Source organism: Zootoca vivipara, chromosome 15 (genome assembly GCF_965207765.1).
Source record: "Zootoca vivipara chromosome 15, rZooViv2.hap1.1, whole genome shotgun sequence".
Lineage (NCBI taxonomy): Eukaryota > Metazoa > Chordata > Lepidosauria > Squamata > Lacertidae > Zootoca > Zootoca vivipara.
Genome location: NC_142598.1, coordinates 1,930,012 through 1,943,676, shown reverse-complemented (window position 1 = coordinate 1,943,676; position 13,665 = coordinate 1,930,012).

The window sequence follows — 13,665 nt, the reverse complement described above, 5'->3', positions numbered from 1 at the left end:
CTCCACCAATTTTTTCTGCTTCAATTTGACTCATTTTAAAAAGATGCTTATTTCTGGAGTGAACATGCAGTTCTACTCAAGAGTAAGCAAGCGAAATAAAGCCATGGAAAACGCTTATTTGCCTTCTATCTATGCATTCTGACACTCCAAACAATGTTTTCTGCTTCAATTTGGGTCATTTCACAAAGGTGCTCATTTCTTGAGTGAATATGCAGTTCTACTCAAGAGTAAGCAACTAAGCGAAATAAAGCCATGGAACGCTTATTTGCCTTCTATCTATGCATTCTGACACTCCAACAATGTTTTCTGCTTCATTTTGGCTCATTTTACAAAGATGCTTATTTCTGGCGTGAACATGCAGTTCTACACAAGAGTAAGCAACTAAGCGAAATAAAGCCATAGAACGCTTATTTGCCTTCTATCTATGCATTCTGACACTCCAACAATGTGTTTTGCTTCACTTTGACTCATTTTACAAAGATGCTTCTTTCTGGAGTGAACATGCAGTTCTACTCAAGAGTAAGCAACTAAGCGAAATAAAGCCATGGAACGCTTATTTGCCTTCTATCTATGCATTCCGACTCTCCACCAATGTTTTCTGCTTCATTTTGGTTCATTTTACAATGATGCTTATTTCTGGCGTAAACATGCAGTTCTACTCAAGAGTAAGCAACTAAGCGAAATAAAGCCATGGAACGCTTATTTGCCTTCGATCTATGCATTCTGACACTCCAACAATGTGTTCTGCTTCAATTTGGCTCATTTTACAAAGATGCTTATTTCTGGCGTGAACATGCAGTTCTACTCAAGAGTAAGCAACTAAGCGAAATAAAGCCATGGAACGCTTATTTGCCTTCTATCTATGCATTCTGACACTCCAACAATGTTTTCTGCTTCAATTTGGCTCATTTTACAAAGATGCTTATTTCTGGCGTGAACATGCAGTTCTACTCAAGAGTAAGCAACTAAGCGAAATAAAGCCATGGAACGCTTATTTGCCTTCTATCTATGCATTCTGACACTCCAACAATGTTTTCTGCTTCAATTTGGCTCATTTTACAAAGATGCTTATTTCTGGCGTGAACATGCAGTTCTACTCAAGAGTAAGCAAGTAAGCGAAATAAAGCCATGGAACGCTTATTTGCCTTCGATCTATGCATTCTGACACTCCAACAATGTTTTCTGCTTCAATTTGGCTCATTTTACAAAGATGCTTATTTCTGGCGTGAACATGCAGTTCTACTCAAGAGTAAGCAACTAAGCGAAATAAAGCCATAGAACGCTTATTTGCCTTCTATCTATGCATTCTGACACTCCAACAATGTTTTCTGCTTCAATTTGGCTCATTTTACAAAGATGCTTATTTCTGGCGTGAACATGCAGTTCTACTCAAGAGTAAGCAACTAAGCGAAATAAAGCCACGGAACGCTTATTTGCCTTCTATCTATGCATTCTGACACTCCAACAATGTTTTCTGCTTCAATTTGGCTCATTTTACAAAGATGCTTATTTCTGGCGTGAACATGCAGTTCTACTCAAGAGTAAGCAACTAAGCGAGATAAAGCCATAGAACGCTTATTTGCCTTCTATCTATGCATTCTGACACTCCACCAATGTGTTTTGCTTCAATTTGACTCATTTTACAAAGATGCTTATTTCTGGCGTGAATATGCAGTTCTACTCAAGAGTAAGCAACTAAGCGAAATAAAGCCATGGAACGCTTATTTGCCTTCTATCTATGCATTCCGACTCTCCACCAATGTTTTCTGCTTCATTTTGGTTCATTTTACAATGATGCTTATTTCTGGCGTGAACATGCAGTTCTACTCAAGAGTAAGCAACTAAGCGAAATAAAGCCATGGAACGCTTATTTGCCTTCGATCTATGCATTCTGACACTCCAACAATGTGTTCTGCTTCAATTTGGCTCATTTTACAAAGATGCTTATTTCTGGCGTGAACATGCAGTTCTACTCAAGAGTAAGCAACTAAGCGAAATAAAGCCATGGAACGCTTATTTGCCTTCTATCTATGCATTCTGACACTCCAACAATGTTTTCTGCTTCAATTTGGCTCATTTTACAAAGATGCTTATTTCTGGCGTGAACATGCAGTTCTACTCAAGAGTAAGCAACTAAGCGAAATAAAGCCATAGAACGCTTCTTTGCCTTCTATCTATGCATTCTGACACTCCAACAATGTTTTCTGCTTCAATTTGGCTCATTTTACAAAGATGCTTATTTCTGGCGTGAACATGCAGTTCTACTCAAGAGTAAGCAACTAAGCGAAATAAAGCCACGGAACGCTTATTTGCCTTCTATCTATGCATTCTGACACTCCAACAATGTTTTCTGCTTCAATTTGGCTCATTTTACAAAGATGCTTATTTCTGGCGTGAACATGCAGTTCTACTCAAGAGTAAGCAACTAAGCGAGATAAAGCCATAGAACGCTTATTTGCCTTCTATCTATGCATTCTGACACTCCACCAATGTGTTTTGCTTCAATTTGACTCATTTTACAAAGATGCTTATTTCTGGAGTGAACATGCAGTTCTACTCAAGAGTAAGCAACTAAGCGAAATAAAGCCATGGAACGCTTATTTGCCTTCTATCTATGCATTCTGACACTCCAACAATGTTTTCTGCTTCAATATGGCTCATTTTACAAAGATGCTTATTTCTGGCGTGAATATGCAGTTCTACTCAAGAGTAAGCAACTAAGCGAAATAAAGCCATGGAACGCTTATTTGCCTTCTATCTATGCATTCTGACTCTCCACCAATGTTTTCTGCTTCATTTTGGTTCATTTTACAAAGATGCTTATTTCTGGCGTGAACATGCAGTTCTACTCAAGAGTAAGCAACTAAGCGAAATAAAGCCATGGAACGCTTATTTGCCTTCGATCTATGCATTCTGACACTCCAACAATGTTTTCTGCTTCAATTTGGCTCATTTTACAAAGATGCTTATTTCTGGCGTGAACATGCAGTTCTACTCAAGAGTAAGCAACTAAGCGAAATAAAGCCATAGAACGCTTATTTACATTCTATCTATGCATTCTGACACTCCACCAATGTGTTCTGCTTCAATTTGACTCATTTTACAAAGATGCTTATTTCTGGAGTGAACATGCAGTTCTACTCAAGAGTAAGCAAGTAAGCGAAATAAAGCCATGGAACGCTTATTTGCCTTCTATCTATGCATTCTGACACTCCAACAATGTTTTCTGCTTCAATTTGGGTCATTTCACAAAGGTGCTCATTTCTTGAGTGAATATGCAGTTCTACTCAAGAGTAAGCAACTATGCGAAATAAAGCCATGGAACGCTTATTTGCCTTCTATCTATGCATTCTGACACTCCAACAATGTTTTCTGCTTCATTTTGGCTCATTTTACAAAGATGCTTATTTCTGGCGTGAACATGCAGTTCTACTCAAGAGTAAGCAACTAAGCGAAATAAAGCCATAGAACGCTTATTTGCCTTCTATCTATGCATTCTGACACTCCAACAATGTGTTTTGCTTCACTTTGACTCATTTTACAAAGGTGCTTATTCCTGGAGTGAATATGCAGTTCTACTGAAGAGTAAGCAACTAAGCGAAATAAAGCCATAGAACGCTTATTTGCCTTCTATCTATGCATTCTGACACTCCAACAATGTTTTCTGCTTCAATTTGGCTCATTTTACAAAGATGCTTATTTCTGGCGTGAACATGCAGTTCTACTCAAGAGTAAGCAACTAAGCGAAATAAAGCCACGGAACGCTTATTTGCCTTCTATCTATGCATTCTGACACTCCAACAATGTTTTCTGCTTCAATTTGGCTCATTTTACAAAGATGCTTATTTCTGGCGTGAACATGCAGTTCTACTCAAGAGTAAGCAACTAAGCGAAATAAAGCCATAGAACGCTTATTTGCCTTCTATCTATGCATTCTGACACTCCAACAATGTTTTCTGCTTCAATTTGGCTCATTTTACAAAGATGCTTATTTCTGGCGTGAATATGCAGTTCTACTCAAGAGTAAGCAACTAAGCGAAATAAAGCCATGGAACGCTTATTTGCCTTCTATCTATGCATTCTGACACTCCAACAATGTTTTCTGCTTCAATTTGGGTCATTTCACAAAGGTGCTCATTTATTGAGTGAATATGCAGTTGTACTCAAGAGTAAGCAACTAAACGAAATAAAGCCATGGAACGCTTATTTGCCTTTTTTCTATGCATTCTGACACTCCACCAATGTGTTTTGCTTTAATTTGATTCATTTTACAAAGATGCTTATTTCTGGCGTGAACATGCAGTTCTACTCAAGAGTAAGCAAGTAAGCGAAATAAAGCCATGGAACGCTTATTTGCCTTCGATCTATGCATTCTGACACTCCAACAATGTTTTCTGCTTCAATTTGGCTCATTTTACAAAGATGCTTATTTCTGGCGTGAACATGCAGTTCTACTCAAGAGTAAGCAACTAAGCGAAATAAAGCCATAGAACGCTTATTTGCCTTCTATCTATGCATTCTGACACTCCAACAATGTTTTCTGCTTCAATTTGGCTCATTTTACAAAGATGCTTATTTCTGGCGTGAACATGCAGTTCTACTCAAGAGTAAGCAACTAAGCGAAATAAAGCCACGGAACGCTTATTTGCCTTCTATCTATGCATTCTGACACTCCAACAATGTTTTCTGCTTCAATTTGGCTCATTTTACAAAGATGCTTATTTCTGGCGTGAACATGCAGTTCTACTCAAGAGTAAGCAACTAAGCGAGATAAAGCCATAGAACGCTTATTTGCCTTCTATCTATGCATTCTGACACTCCACCAATGTGTTTTGCTTCAATTTGACTCATTTTACAAAGATGCTTATTTCTGGAGTGAACATGCAGTTCTACTCAAGAGTAAGCAACTAAGCGAAATAAAGCCATGGAACGCTTATTTGCCTTCTATCTATGCATTCTGACACTCCAACAATGTTTTCTGCTTCAATATGGCTCATTTTACAAAGATGCTTATTTCTGGCGTGAATATGCAGTTCTACTCAAGAGTAAGCAACTAAGCGAAATAAAGCCATGGAACGCTTATTTGCCTTCTATCTATGCATTCCGACTCTCCACCAATGTTTTCTGCTTCATTTTGGTTCATTTTACAATGATGCTTATTTCTGGCGTGAACATGCAGTTCTACTCAAGAGTAAGCAACTAAGCGAAATAAAGCCATGGAACGCTTATTTGCCTTCTATCTATGCATTCTGACACTCCAACAATGTTTTCTGCTTCAATTTGGCTCATTTTACAAAGATGCTTATTTCTGGCGTGAACATGCAGTTCTACTCAAGAGTAAGCAACTAAGCGAAGTAAAGCCATGGAACGCTTATTTGCCTTCTATCTATGCATTCTGACACTCCAACAATGTTTTCTGCTTCAATTTGGCTCATTTTACAAAGATGCTTATTTCTGGCGTGAACATGCAGTTCTACTCAAGAGTAAGCAACTAAGTGAAATAAAGCCATAGAACGCTTATTTACATTCTATCTATGCATTCTGACACTCCACCAATTTTTTCTGCTTCAATTTGACTCATTTTAAAAAGATGCTTATTTCTGGAGTGAACATGCAGTTCTACTCAAGAGTAAGCAAGCGAAATAAAGCCATGGAAAACGCTTATTTGCCTTCTATCTATGCATTCTGACACTCCAAACAATGTTTTCTGCTTCAATTTGGGTCATTTCACAAAGGTGCTCATTTCTTGAGTGAATATGCAGTTCTACTCAAGAGTAAGCAACTAAGCGAAATAAAGCCATGGAACGCTTATTTGCCTTCTATCTATGCATTCTGACACTCCAACAATGTTTTCTGCTTCATTTTGGCTCATTTTACAAAGATGCTTATTTCTGGCGTGAACATGCAGTTCTACACAAGAGTAAGCAACTAAGCGAAATAAAGCCATAGAACGCTTATTTGCCTTCTATCTATGCATTCTGACACTCCAACAATGTGTTTTGCTTCACTTTGACTCATTTTACAAAGATGCTTCTTTCTGGAGTGAACATGCAGTTCTACTCAAGAGTAAGCAACTAAGCGAAATAAAGCCATGGAACGCTTATTTGCCTTCTATCTATGCATTCTGACACTCCAACAATGTTTTCTGCTTCATTTTGGCTCATTTTACAAAGATGCTTATTTCTGGCGTGAACATGCAGTTCTACTCAAGAGTAAGCAACTAAGCGAAATAAAGCCATGGAACGCTTATTTGCCTTCTATCTATGCATTCTGACACTCCAACAATGTTTTCTGCTTCAATTTGGCTCATTTTACAAAGATGCTTATTTCTGGCGTGAACATGCAGTTCTACTCAAGAGTAAGCAACTAAGCGAAATAAAGCCATGGAACGCTTATTTGCCTTCTATCTATGCATTCTGACACTCCAACAATGTTTTCTGCTTCAATTTGGCTCATTTTACAAAGATGCTTATTTCTGGCGTGAACATGCAGTTCTACTCAAGAGTAAGCAACTATGTGAAATAAAGCCATGGAACGCTTATTTGCCTTCTATCTATGCATTCTGACACTCCAACAATGTTTTCTGCTTCAATTTGGCTCATTTTACAAAGATGCTTATTTCTGGCGTGAACATGCAGTTCTACTCAAGAGTAAGCAACTAAGCGAAACAAAGCCATAGAACGCTTATTTGCCTTCTATCTATGCATTCTGACACTCCAACAATGTTTTCTGCTTCAATTTGGCTCATTTTACAAAGATGCTTATTTCTGGCGTGAACATGCAGTTCTACTCAAGAGTAAGGAACTAAGCGAAATAAAGCCACGGAACGCTTATTTGCCTTCTATCTATGCATTCTGACACTCCAACAATGTTTTCTGCTTCAATTTGGCTCATTTTACAAAGATGCTTATTTCTGGCGTGAATATGCAGTTCTACTCAAGAGTAAGCAACTAAGCGAAATAAAGCCATGGAACGCTTATTTGCCTTCTATCTATGCATTCTGACACTCCAACAATGTTTTCTGCTTCAATTTGGCTCATTTTACAAAGATGCTTATTTCTGGCGTGAATATGCAGTTCTACTCAAGAGTAAGCAACTAAGCGAAATAAAGCCATGGAACGCTTATTTGCCTTCTATCTATGCATTCCGACTCTCCACCAATGTTTTCTGCTTCATTTTGGTTCATTTTACAATGATGCTTATTTCTGGCGTGAACATGCAGTTCTACTCAAGAGTAAGCAACTAAGCGAAATAAAGCCATGGAACGCTTATTTGCCTTCGATCTATGCATTCTGACACTCCAACAATGTGTTCTGCTTCAATTTGGCTCATTTTACAAAGATCCTTATTTCTGGCGTGAACATGCAGTTCTACTCAAGAGTAAGCAACTAAGCGAAATAAAGCCATGGAACGCTTATTTGCCTTCTATCTATGCATTCTGACACTCCAACAATGTTTTCTGCTTCAATTTGGCTCATTTTACAAAGATGCTTATTTCTGGCGTGAACATGCAGTTCTACTCAAGAGTAAGCAACTAAGCGAAATAAAGCCATGGAACGCTTATTTGCCTTCTATCTATGCATTCTGACACTCCAACAATGTTTTCTGCTTCAATTTGGCTCATTTTACAAAGATGCTTATTTCTGGCCTGAACATGCAGTTCTACTCAAGAGTAAGCAACTAAGCGAAGTAAAGCCATAGGACGCTTATTTGCCTTCTATCTATGCATTCTGACACTCCACCAATGCGTTCTGCTTCAATTTGACTCATTTTACAAAGATGCTTATTTCTGGAGTGAACATGCAGTTCTACTCAAGAGTAAGCAAGTAAGCGAAATAAGGCATGGAACGCTTATTTGCCTTCTATCTATGCATTCTGACACTCCAACAATGTTTTCTGCTTCAATTTGGGTCATTTCACAAAGGTGCTCATTTCTTGAGTGAATATGCAGTTCTACTCAAGAGTAAGCAACTAAGCGAAATAAAGCCATGGAACGCTTATTTGCCTCCTATCTATGCATTCTGACTCTCCACCAATGTTTTCTGCTTCATTTTGGCTCATTTTACAAAGATGCTTATTTCTGGCGTGAACATGCAGTTCTACTCAAGAGTAAGCAACTAACCGAAATAAAGCCATGGAACGCTTATTTGCCTTCGATCTATGCATTCCGACACTCCAACAATGTGTTCTGCTTCAATTTGGCTCATTTTACAAAGATGCTTATTTCTGGCGTGAACATGCAGTTCTACTCAAGAGTAAGCAACTAAGCGAAATAAAGCCATAGAACGCTTATTTGCCTTCTATCTATGCATTCTGACACTCCAACAATGTTTTCTGCTTCAATTTGGCTCATTTTACAAAGATGCTTATTTCTGGCGTGAACATGCAGTTCTACTCAAGAGTAAGCAACTAAGCGAAATAAAGCCATGGAACGCTTATTTGCCTTCTATCTATGCATTCTGACACTCCAACAATGTTTTCTGCTTCAATTTGGCTCATTTTACAAAGATGCTTATTTCTGGCGTGAACATGCAGTTCTACTCAAGAGTAAGCAACTAAGCGAAATAAAGCCATAGAACGCTTATTTACATTCTATCTATGCATTCTGACACTCCACCAATGTGTTTTGCTTCAATTTGACTCATTTTACAAAGATGCTTATTTCTGGAGTGAACATGCAGTTCTACTCAAGAGTAAGCAAGTAAGCGAAATAAAGCCATGGAACGCTTATTTGCCTTCTATCTATGCATTCTGACACTCCAACAATGTTTTCTGCTTCAATTTGGGTCATTTCACAAAGGTGCTCATTTCTTGAGTGAATATGCAGTTCTACTCAAGAGTAAGCAACTAAGCGAAATAAAGCCATGGAACGCTTATTTGCCTTCTATCTATGCATTCTGACACTCCAACAATGTTTTCTGCTTCATTTTGGCTCATTTTACAAAGATGCTTATTTCTGGCGTGAACATGCAGTTCTACTCAAGAGTAAGCAACTAAGCGAAATAAAGCCATAGAACGCTTATTTGCCTTCTATCTATGCATTCTGACACTCCAACAATGTTTTCTGCTTCAATTTGGCTCATTTTACAAAGATGCTTATTTCTGGCGTGAACATGCAGTTCTACTCAAGAGTAAGGAACTAAGCGAAATAAAGCCACGGAACGCTTATTTGCCTTCTATCTATGCATTCTGACACTCCAACAATGTTTTCTGCTTCAATTTGGCTCATTTTACAAAGATGCTTATTTCTGGCGTGAATATGCAGTTCTACTCAAGAGTAAGCAACTAAGCGAAATAAAGCCATGGAACGCTTATTTGCCTTCTATCTATGCATTCTGACACTCCAACAATGTTTTCTGCTTCAATTTGGCTCATTTTACAATGATGCTTATTTCTGGCGTGAACATGCAGTTCTACTCAAGAGTAAGCAACTAAGCGAAATAAAGCCATGGAACGCTTATTTGCCTTCGATCTATGCATTCTGACACTCCAACAATGTGTTCTGCTTCAATTTGGCTCATTTTACAAAGATCCTTATTTCTGGCGTGAACATGCAGTTCTACTCAAGAGTAAGCAACTAAGCGAAATAAAGCCATGGAACGCTTATTTGCCTTCTATCTATGCATTCTGACACTCCAACAATGTTTTCTGCTTCAATTTGGCTCATTTTACAAAGATGCTTATTTCTGGCGTGAACATGCAGTTCTACTCAAGAGTAAGCAACTAAGCGAAATAAAGCCATGGAACGCTTATTTGCCTTCTATCTATGCATTCTGACACTCCAACAATGTTTTCTGCTTCAATTTGGCTCATTTTACAAAGATGCTTATTTCTGGCCTGAACATGCAGTTCTACTCAAGAGTAAGCAACTAAGCGAAGTAAAGCCATAGGACGCTTATTTGCCTTCTATCTATGCATTCTGACACTCCACCAATGCGTTCTGCTTCAATTTGACTCATTTTACAAAGATGCTTATTTCTGGAGTGAACATGCAATTCTACTCAAGAGTAAGCAAGTAAGCGAAATAAGGCATGGAACGCTTATTTGCCTTCTATCTATGCATTCTGAAACTCCAACAATGTTTTCTGCTTCAATTTGGGTCATTTCACAAAGGTGCTCATTTCTTGAGTGAATATGCAGTTCTACTCAAGAGTAAGCAACTAAGCGAAATAAAGCCATGGAACGCTTATTTGCCTCCTATCTATGCATTCTGACTCTCCACCAATGTTTTCTGCTTCATTTTGGCTCATTTTACAAAGATGCTTATTTCTGGCGTGAACATGCAGTTCTACTCAAGAGTAAGCAACTAACCGAAATAAAGCCATGGAACGCTTATTTGCCTTCGATCTATGCATTCCGACACTCCAACAATGTGTTCTGCTTCAATTTGGCTCATTTTACAAAGATGCTTATTTCTGGCGTGAACATGCAGTTCTACTCAAGAGTAAGCAACTAAGCGAAATAAAGCCATAGAACGCTTATTTGCCTTCTATCTATGCATTCTGACACTCCAACAATGTTTTCTGCTTCAATTTGGCTCATTTTACAAAGATGCTTATTTCTGGCGTGAACATGCAGTTCTACTCAAGAGTAAGCAACTAAGCGAAATAAAGCCATGGAACGCTTATTTGCCTTCTATCTATGCATTCTGACACTCCAACAATGTTTTCTGCTTCAATTTGGCTCATTTTACAAAGATGCTTATTTCTGGCGTGAACATGCAGTTCTACTCAAGAGTAAGCAACTAAGCGAAATAAAGCCATAGAACGCTTATTTACATTCTATCTATGCATTCTGACACTCCACCAATGTGTTTTGCTTCAATTTGACTCATTTTACAAAGATGCTTATTTCTGGAGTGAACATGCAGTTCTACTCAAGAGTAAGCAACTAAGCGAAATAAAGCCATAGAACGCTTATTTGCCTTCTATCTATGCATTCTGACACTCCAACAATGTTTTCTGCTTCAATTTGGGTCATTTCACAAAGGTGCTCATTTCTTGAGTGAATATGCAGTTCTACTCAAGAGTAAGCAACTAAGCGAAATAAAGCCATGGAACGCTTATTTGCCTTCTATCTATGCATTCTGACACTCCAACAATGTTTTCTGCTTCATTTTGGCTCATTTTACAAAGATGCTTATTTCTGGCGTGAACATGCAGTTCTACTCAAGAGTAAGCAACTAAGCGAAATAAAGCCATAGAACGCTTATTTGCCTTCTATCTATGCATTCTGACACTCCAACAATGTGTTTTGCTTCACTTTGACTCATTTTACAAAGGTGCTTATTCCTGGAGTGAATATGCAGTTCTACTGAAGAGTAAGCAACTAATAATAATAATAATAATAATAATAATAATAATAATAATTTTTTATTTATACCCCGCCCTCCCCAGTCAAAAACCGGGCTCAGGGCGGCTGACACCAACAGAACCACAATAAAACATAAAAACAATTAATTAAAATACAGATTAAAATACAGTATTAAAATTTAAAGTGCAGCCTCATTTCAAGTAGGCCATAAGTGGCTGACACCAACAGAACCACAATAAAACATAAAAACAATTAGTTAAAATACAGATTAAAATACAGTATTAAAATTTAAAGTGCAGCCTCATTTCTAGTAGGCCATAAATCCAAGCCATGAGGGAGAAAAACACAGGGGTCAGGCTGAGTCTAACCCAAAGGCCAGGCGGAACAGCTCTGTCTTGCAGGCCCTGCGGAAAGATGACAAATCCCGCAGGGCCCTGGTCTCCTGGGAAAGAGCGTTCCACCAGGTTGGGGCCAGTACTGAAAAGGCCCTGGCTCTAGTAGAGGCCAACTAAGCGAAATAAAGCCATAGAACGCTTATTTGGCTTCTATCTATGCATTCTGACACTCCAACAATGTTTTCTGCTTCAATTTGGCTCATTTTACAAAGATGCTTATTTCTGGCATGAACATGCAGTTCTACTCAAGAGTAAGCAACTAAGCGAAATAAAGCCACGGAACGCTTATTTGCCTTCTATCTATGCATTCTGACACTCCAACAATGTTTTCTGCTTCAATTTGGCTCATTTTACAAAGATGCTTATTTCTGGCGTGAACATGCAGTTCTACTCAAGAGTAAGCAACTAAGCGAAATAAAGCCATAGAACGCTTATTTGCCTTCTATCTATGCATTCTGACACTCCAACAATGTTTTCTGCTTCAATTTGGCTCATTTTACAAAGATGCTTATTTCTGGCGTGAATATGCAGTTCTACTCAAGAGTAAGCAACTAAGCGAAATAAAGCCATGGAACGCTTATTTGCCTTCTATCTATGCATTCTGACACTCCAACAATGTTTTCTGCTTCAATTTGGCTCATTTTACAAAGATGCTTATTTCTGGCGTGAACATGCAGTTCTACTCAAGAGTAAGCAACTAAGCGAGATAAAGCCATAGAACGCTTATTTGCCTTCTATCTATGCATTCCGACACTCCACCAATGTGTTTTGCTTCAATTTGACTCATTTTACAAAGATGCTTATTTCTGGAGTGAACATGCAGTTCTACTCAAGAGTAAGCAACTAAGCGAAATAAAGCCATGGAACGCTTATTTGCCTTCTATCTATGCATTCTGACACTCCAACAATGTTTTCTGCTTCAATATGGCTCATTTTACAAAGATGCTTATTTCTGGCGTGAATATGCAGTTCTACTCAAGAGTAAGCAACTAAGCGAAATAAAGCCATGGAACGCTTATTTGCCTTCTATCTATGCATTCTGACTCTCCACCAATGTTTTCTGCTTCATTTTGGTTCATTTTACAAAGATGCTTATTTCTGGCGTGAACATGCAGTTCTACTCAAGAGTAAGCAACTAAGCGAAATAAAGCCATGGAACGCTTATTTGCCTTCGATCTATGCATTCTGACACTCCAACAATGTTTTCTGCTTCAATTTGGCTCATTTTACAAAGATGCTTATTTCTGGCGTGAACATGCAGTTCTACTCAAGAGTAAGCAACTAAGCGAAATAAAGCCATGGAACGCTTATTTGCCTTCTATCTATGCATTCTGACACTCCAACAATGTTTTCTGCTTCAATTTGGCTCATTTTACAAAGATGCTTATTTCTGGCGTGAACATGCAGTTCTACTCAAGAGTAAGCAACTAAGCGAAATAAAGCCATAGAACGCTTATTTACATTCTATCTATGCATTCTGACACTCCACCAATGTGTTCTGCTTCAATTTGACTCATTTTACAAAGATGCTTATTTCTGGAGTGAACATGCAGTTCTACTCAAGAGTAAGCAAGTAAGCGAAATAAAGCCATGGAACGCTTATTTGCCTTCTATCTATGCATTCTGACACTCCAACAATGTTTTCTGCTTCAATTTGGGTCATTTCACAAAGGTGCTCATTTCTTGAGTGAATATGCAGTTCTACTCAAGAGTAAGCAACTATGCGAAATAAAGCCATGGAACGCTTATTTGCCTTCTATCTATGCATTCTGACACTCCAACAATGTTTTCTGCTTCATTTTGGCTCATTTTACAAAGATGCTTATTTCTGGCGTGAACATGCAGTTCTACTCAAGAGTAAGCAACTAAGCGAAATAAAGCCATGGAACGCTTATTTGCCTTCGATCTATGCATTCTGACACTCCAACAATGTGTTCTGCTTCAATTTGGCTCATTT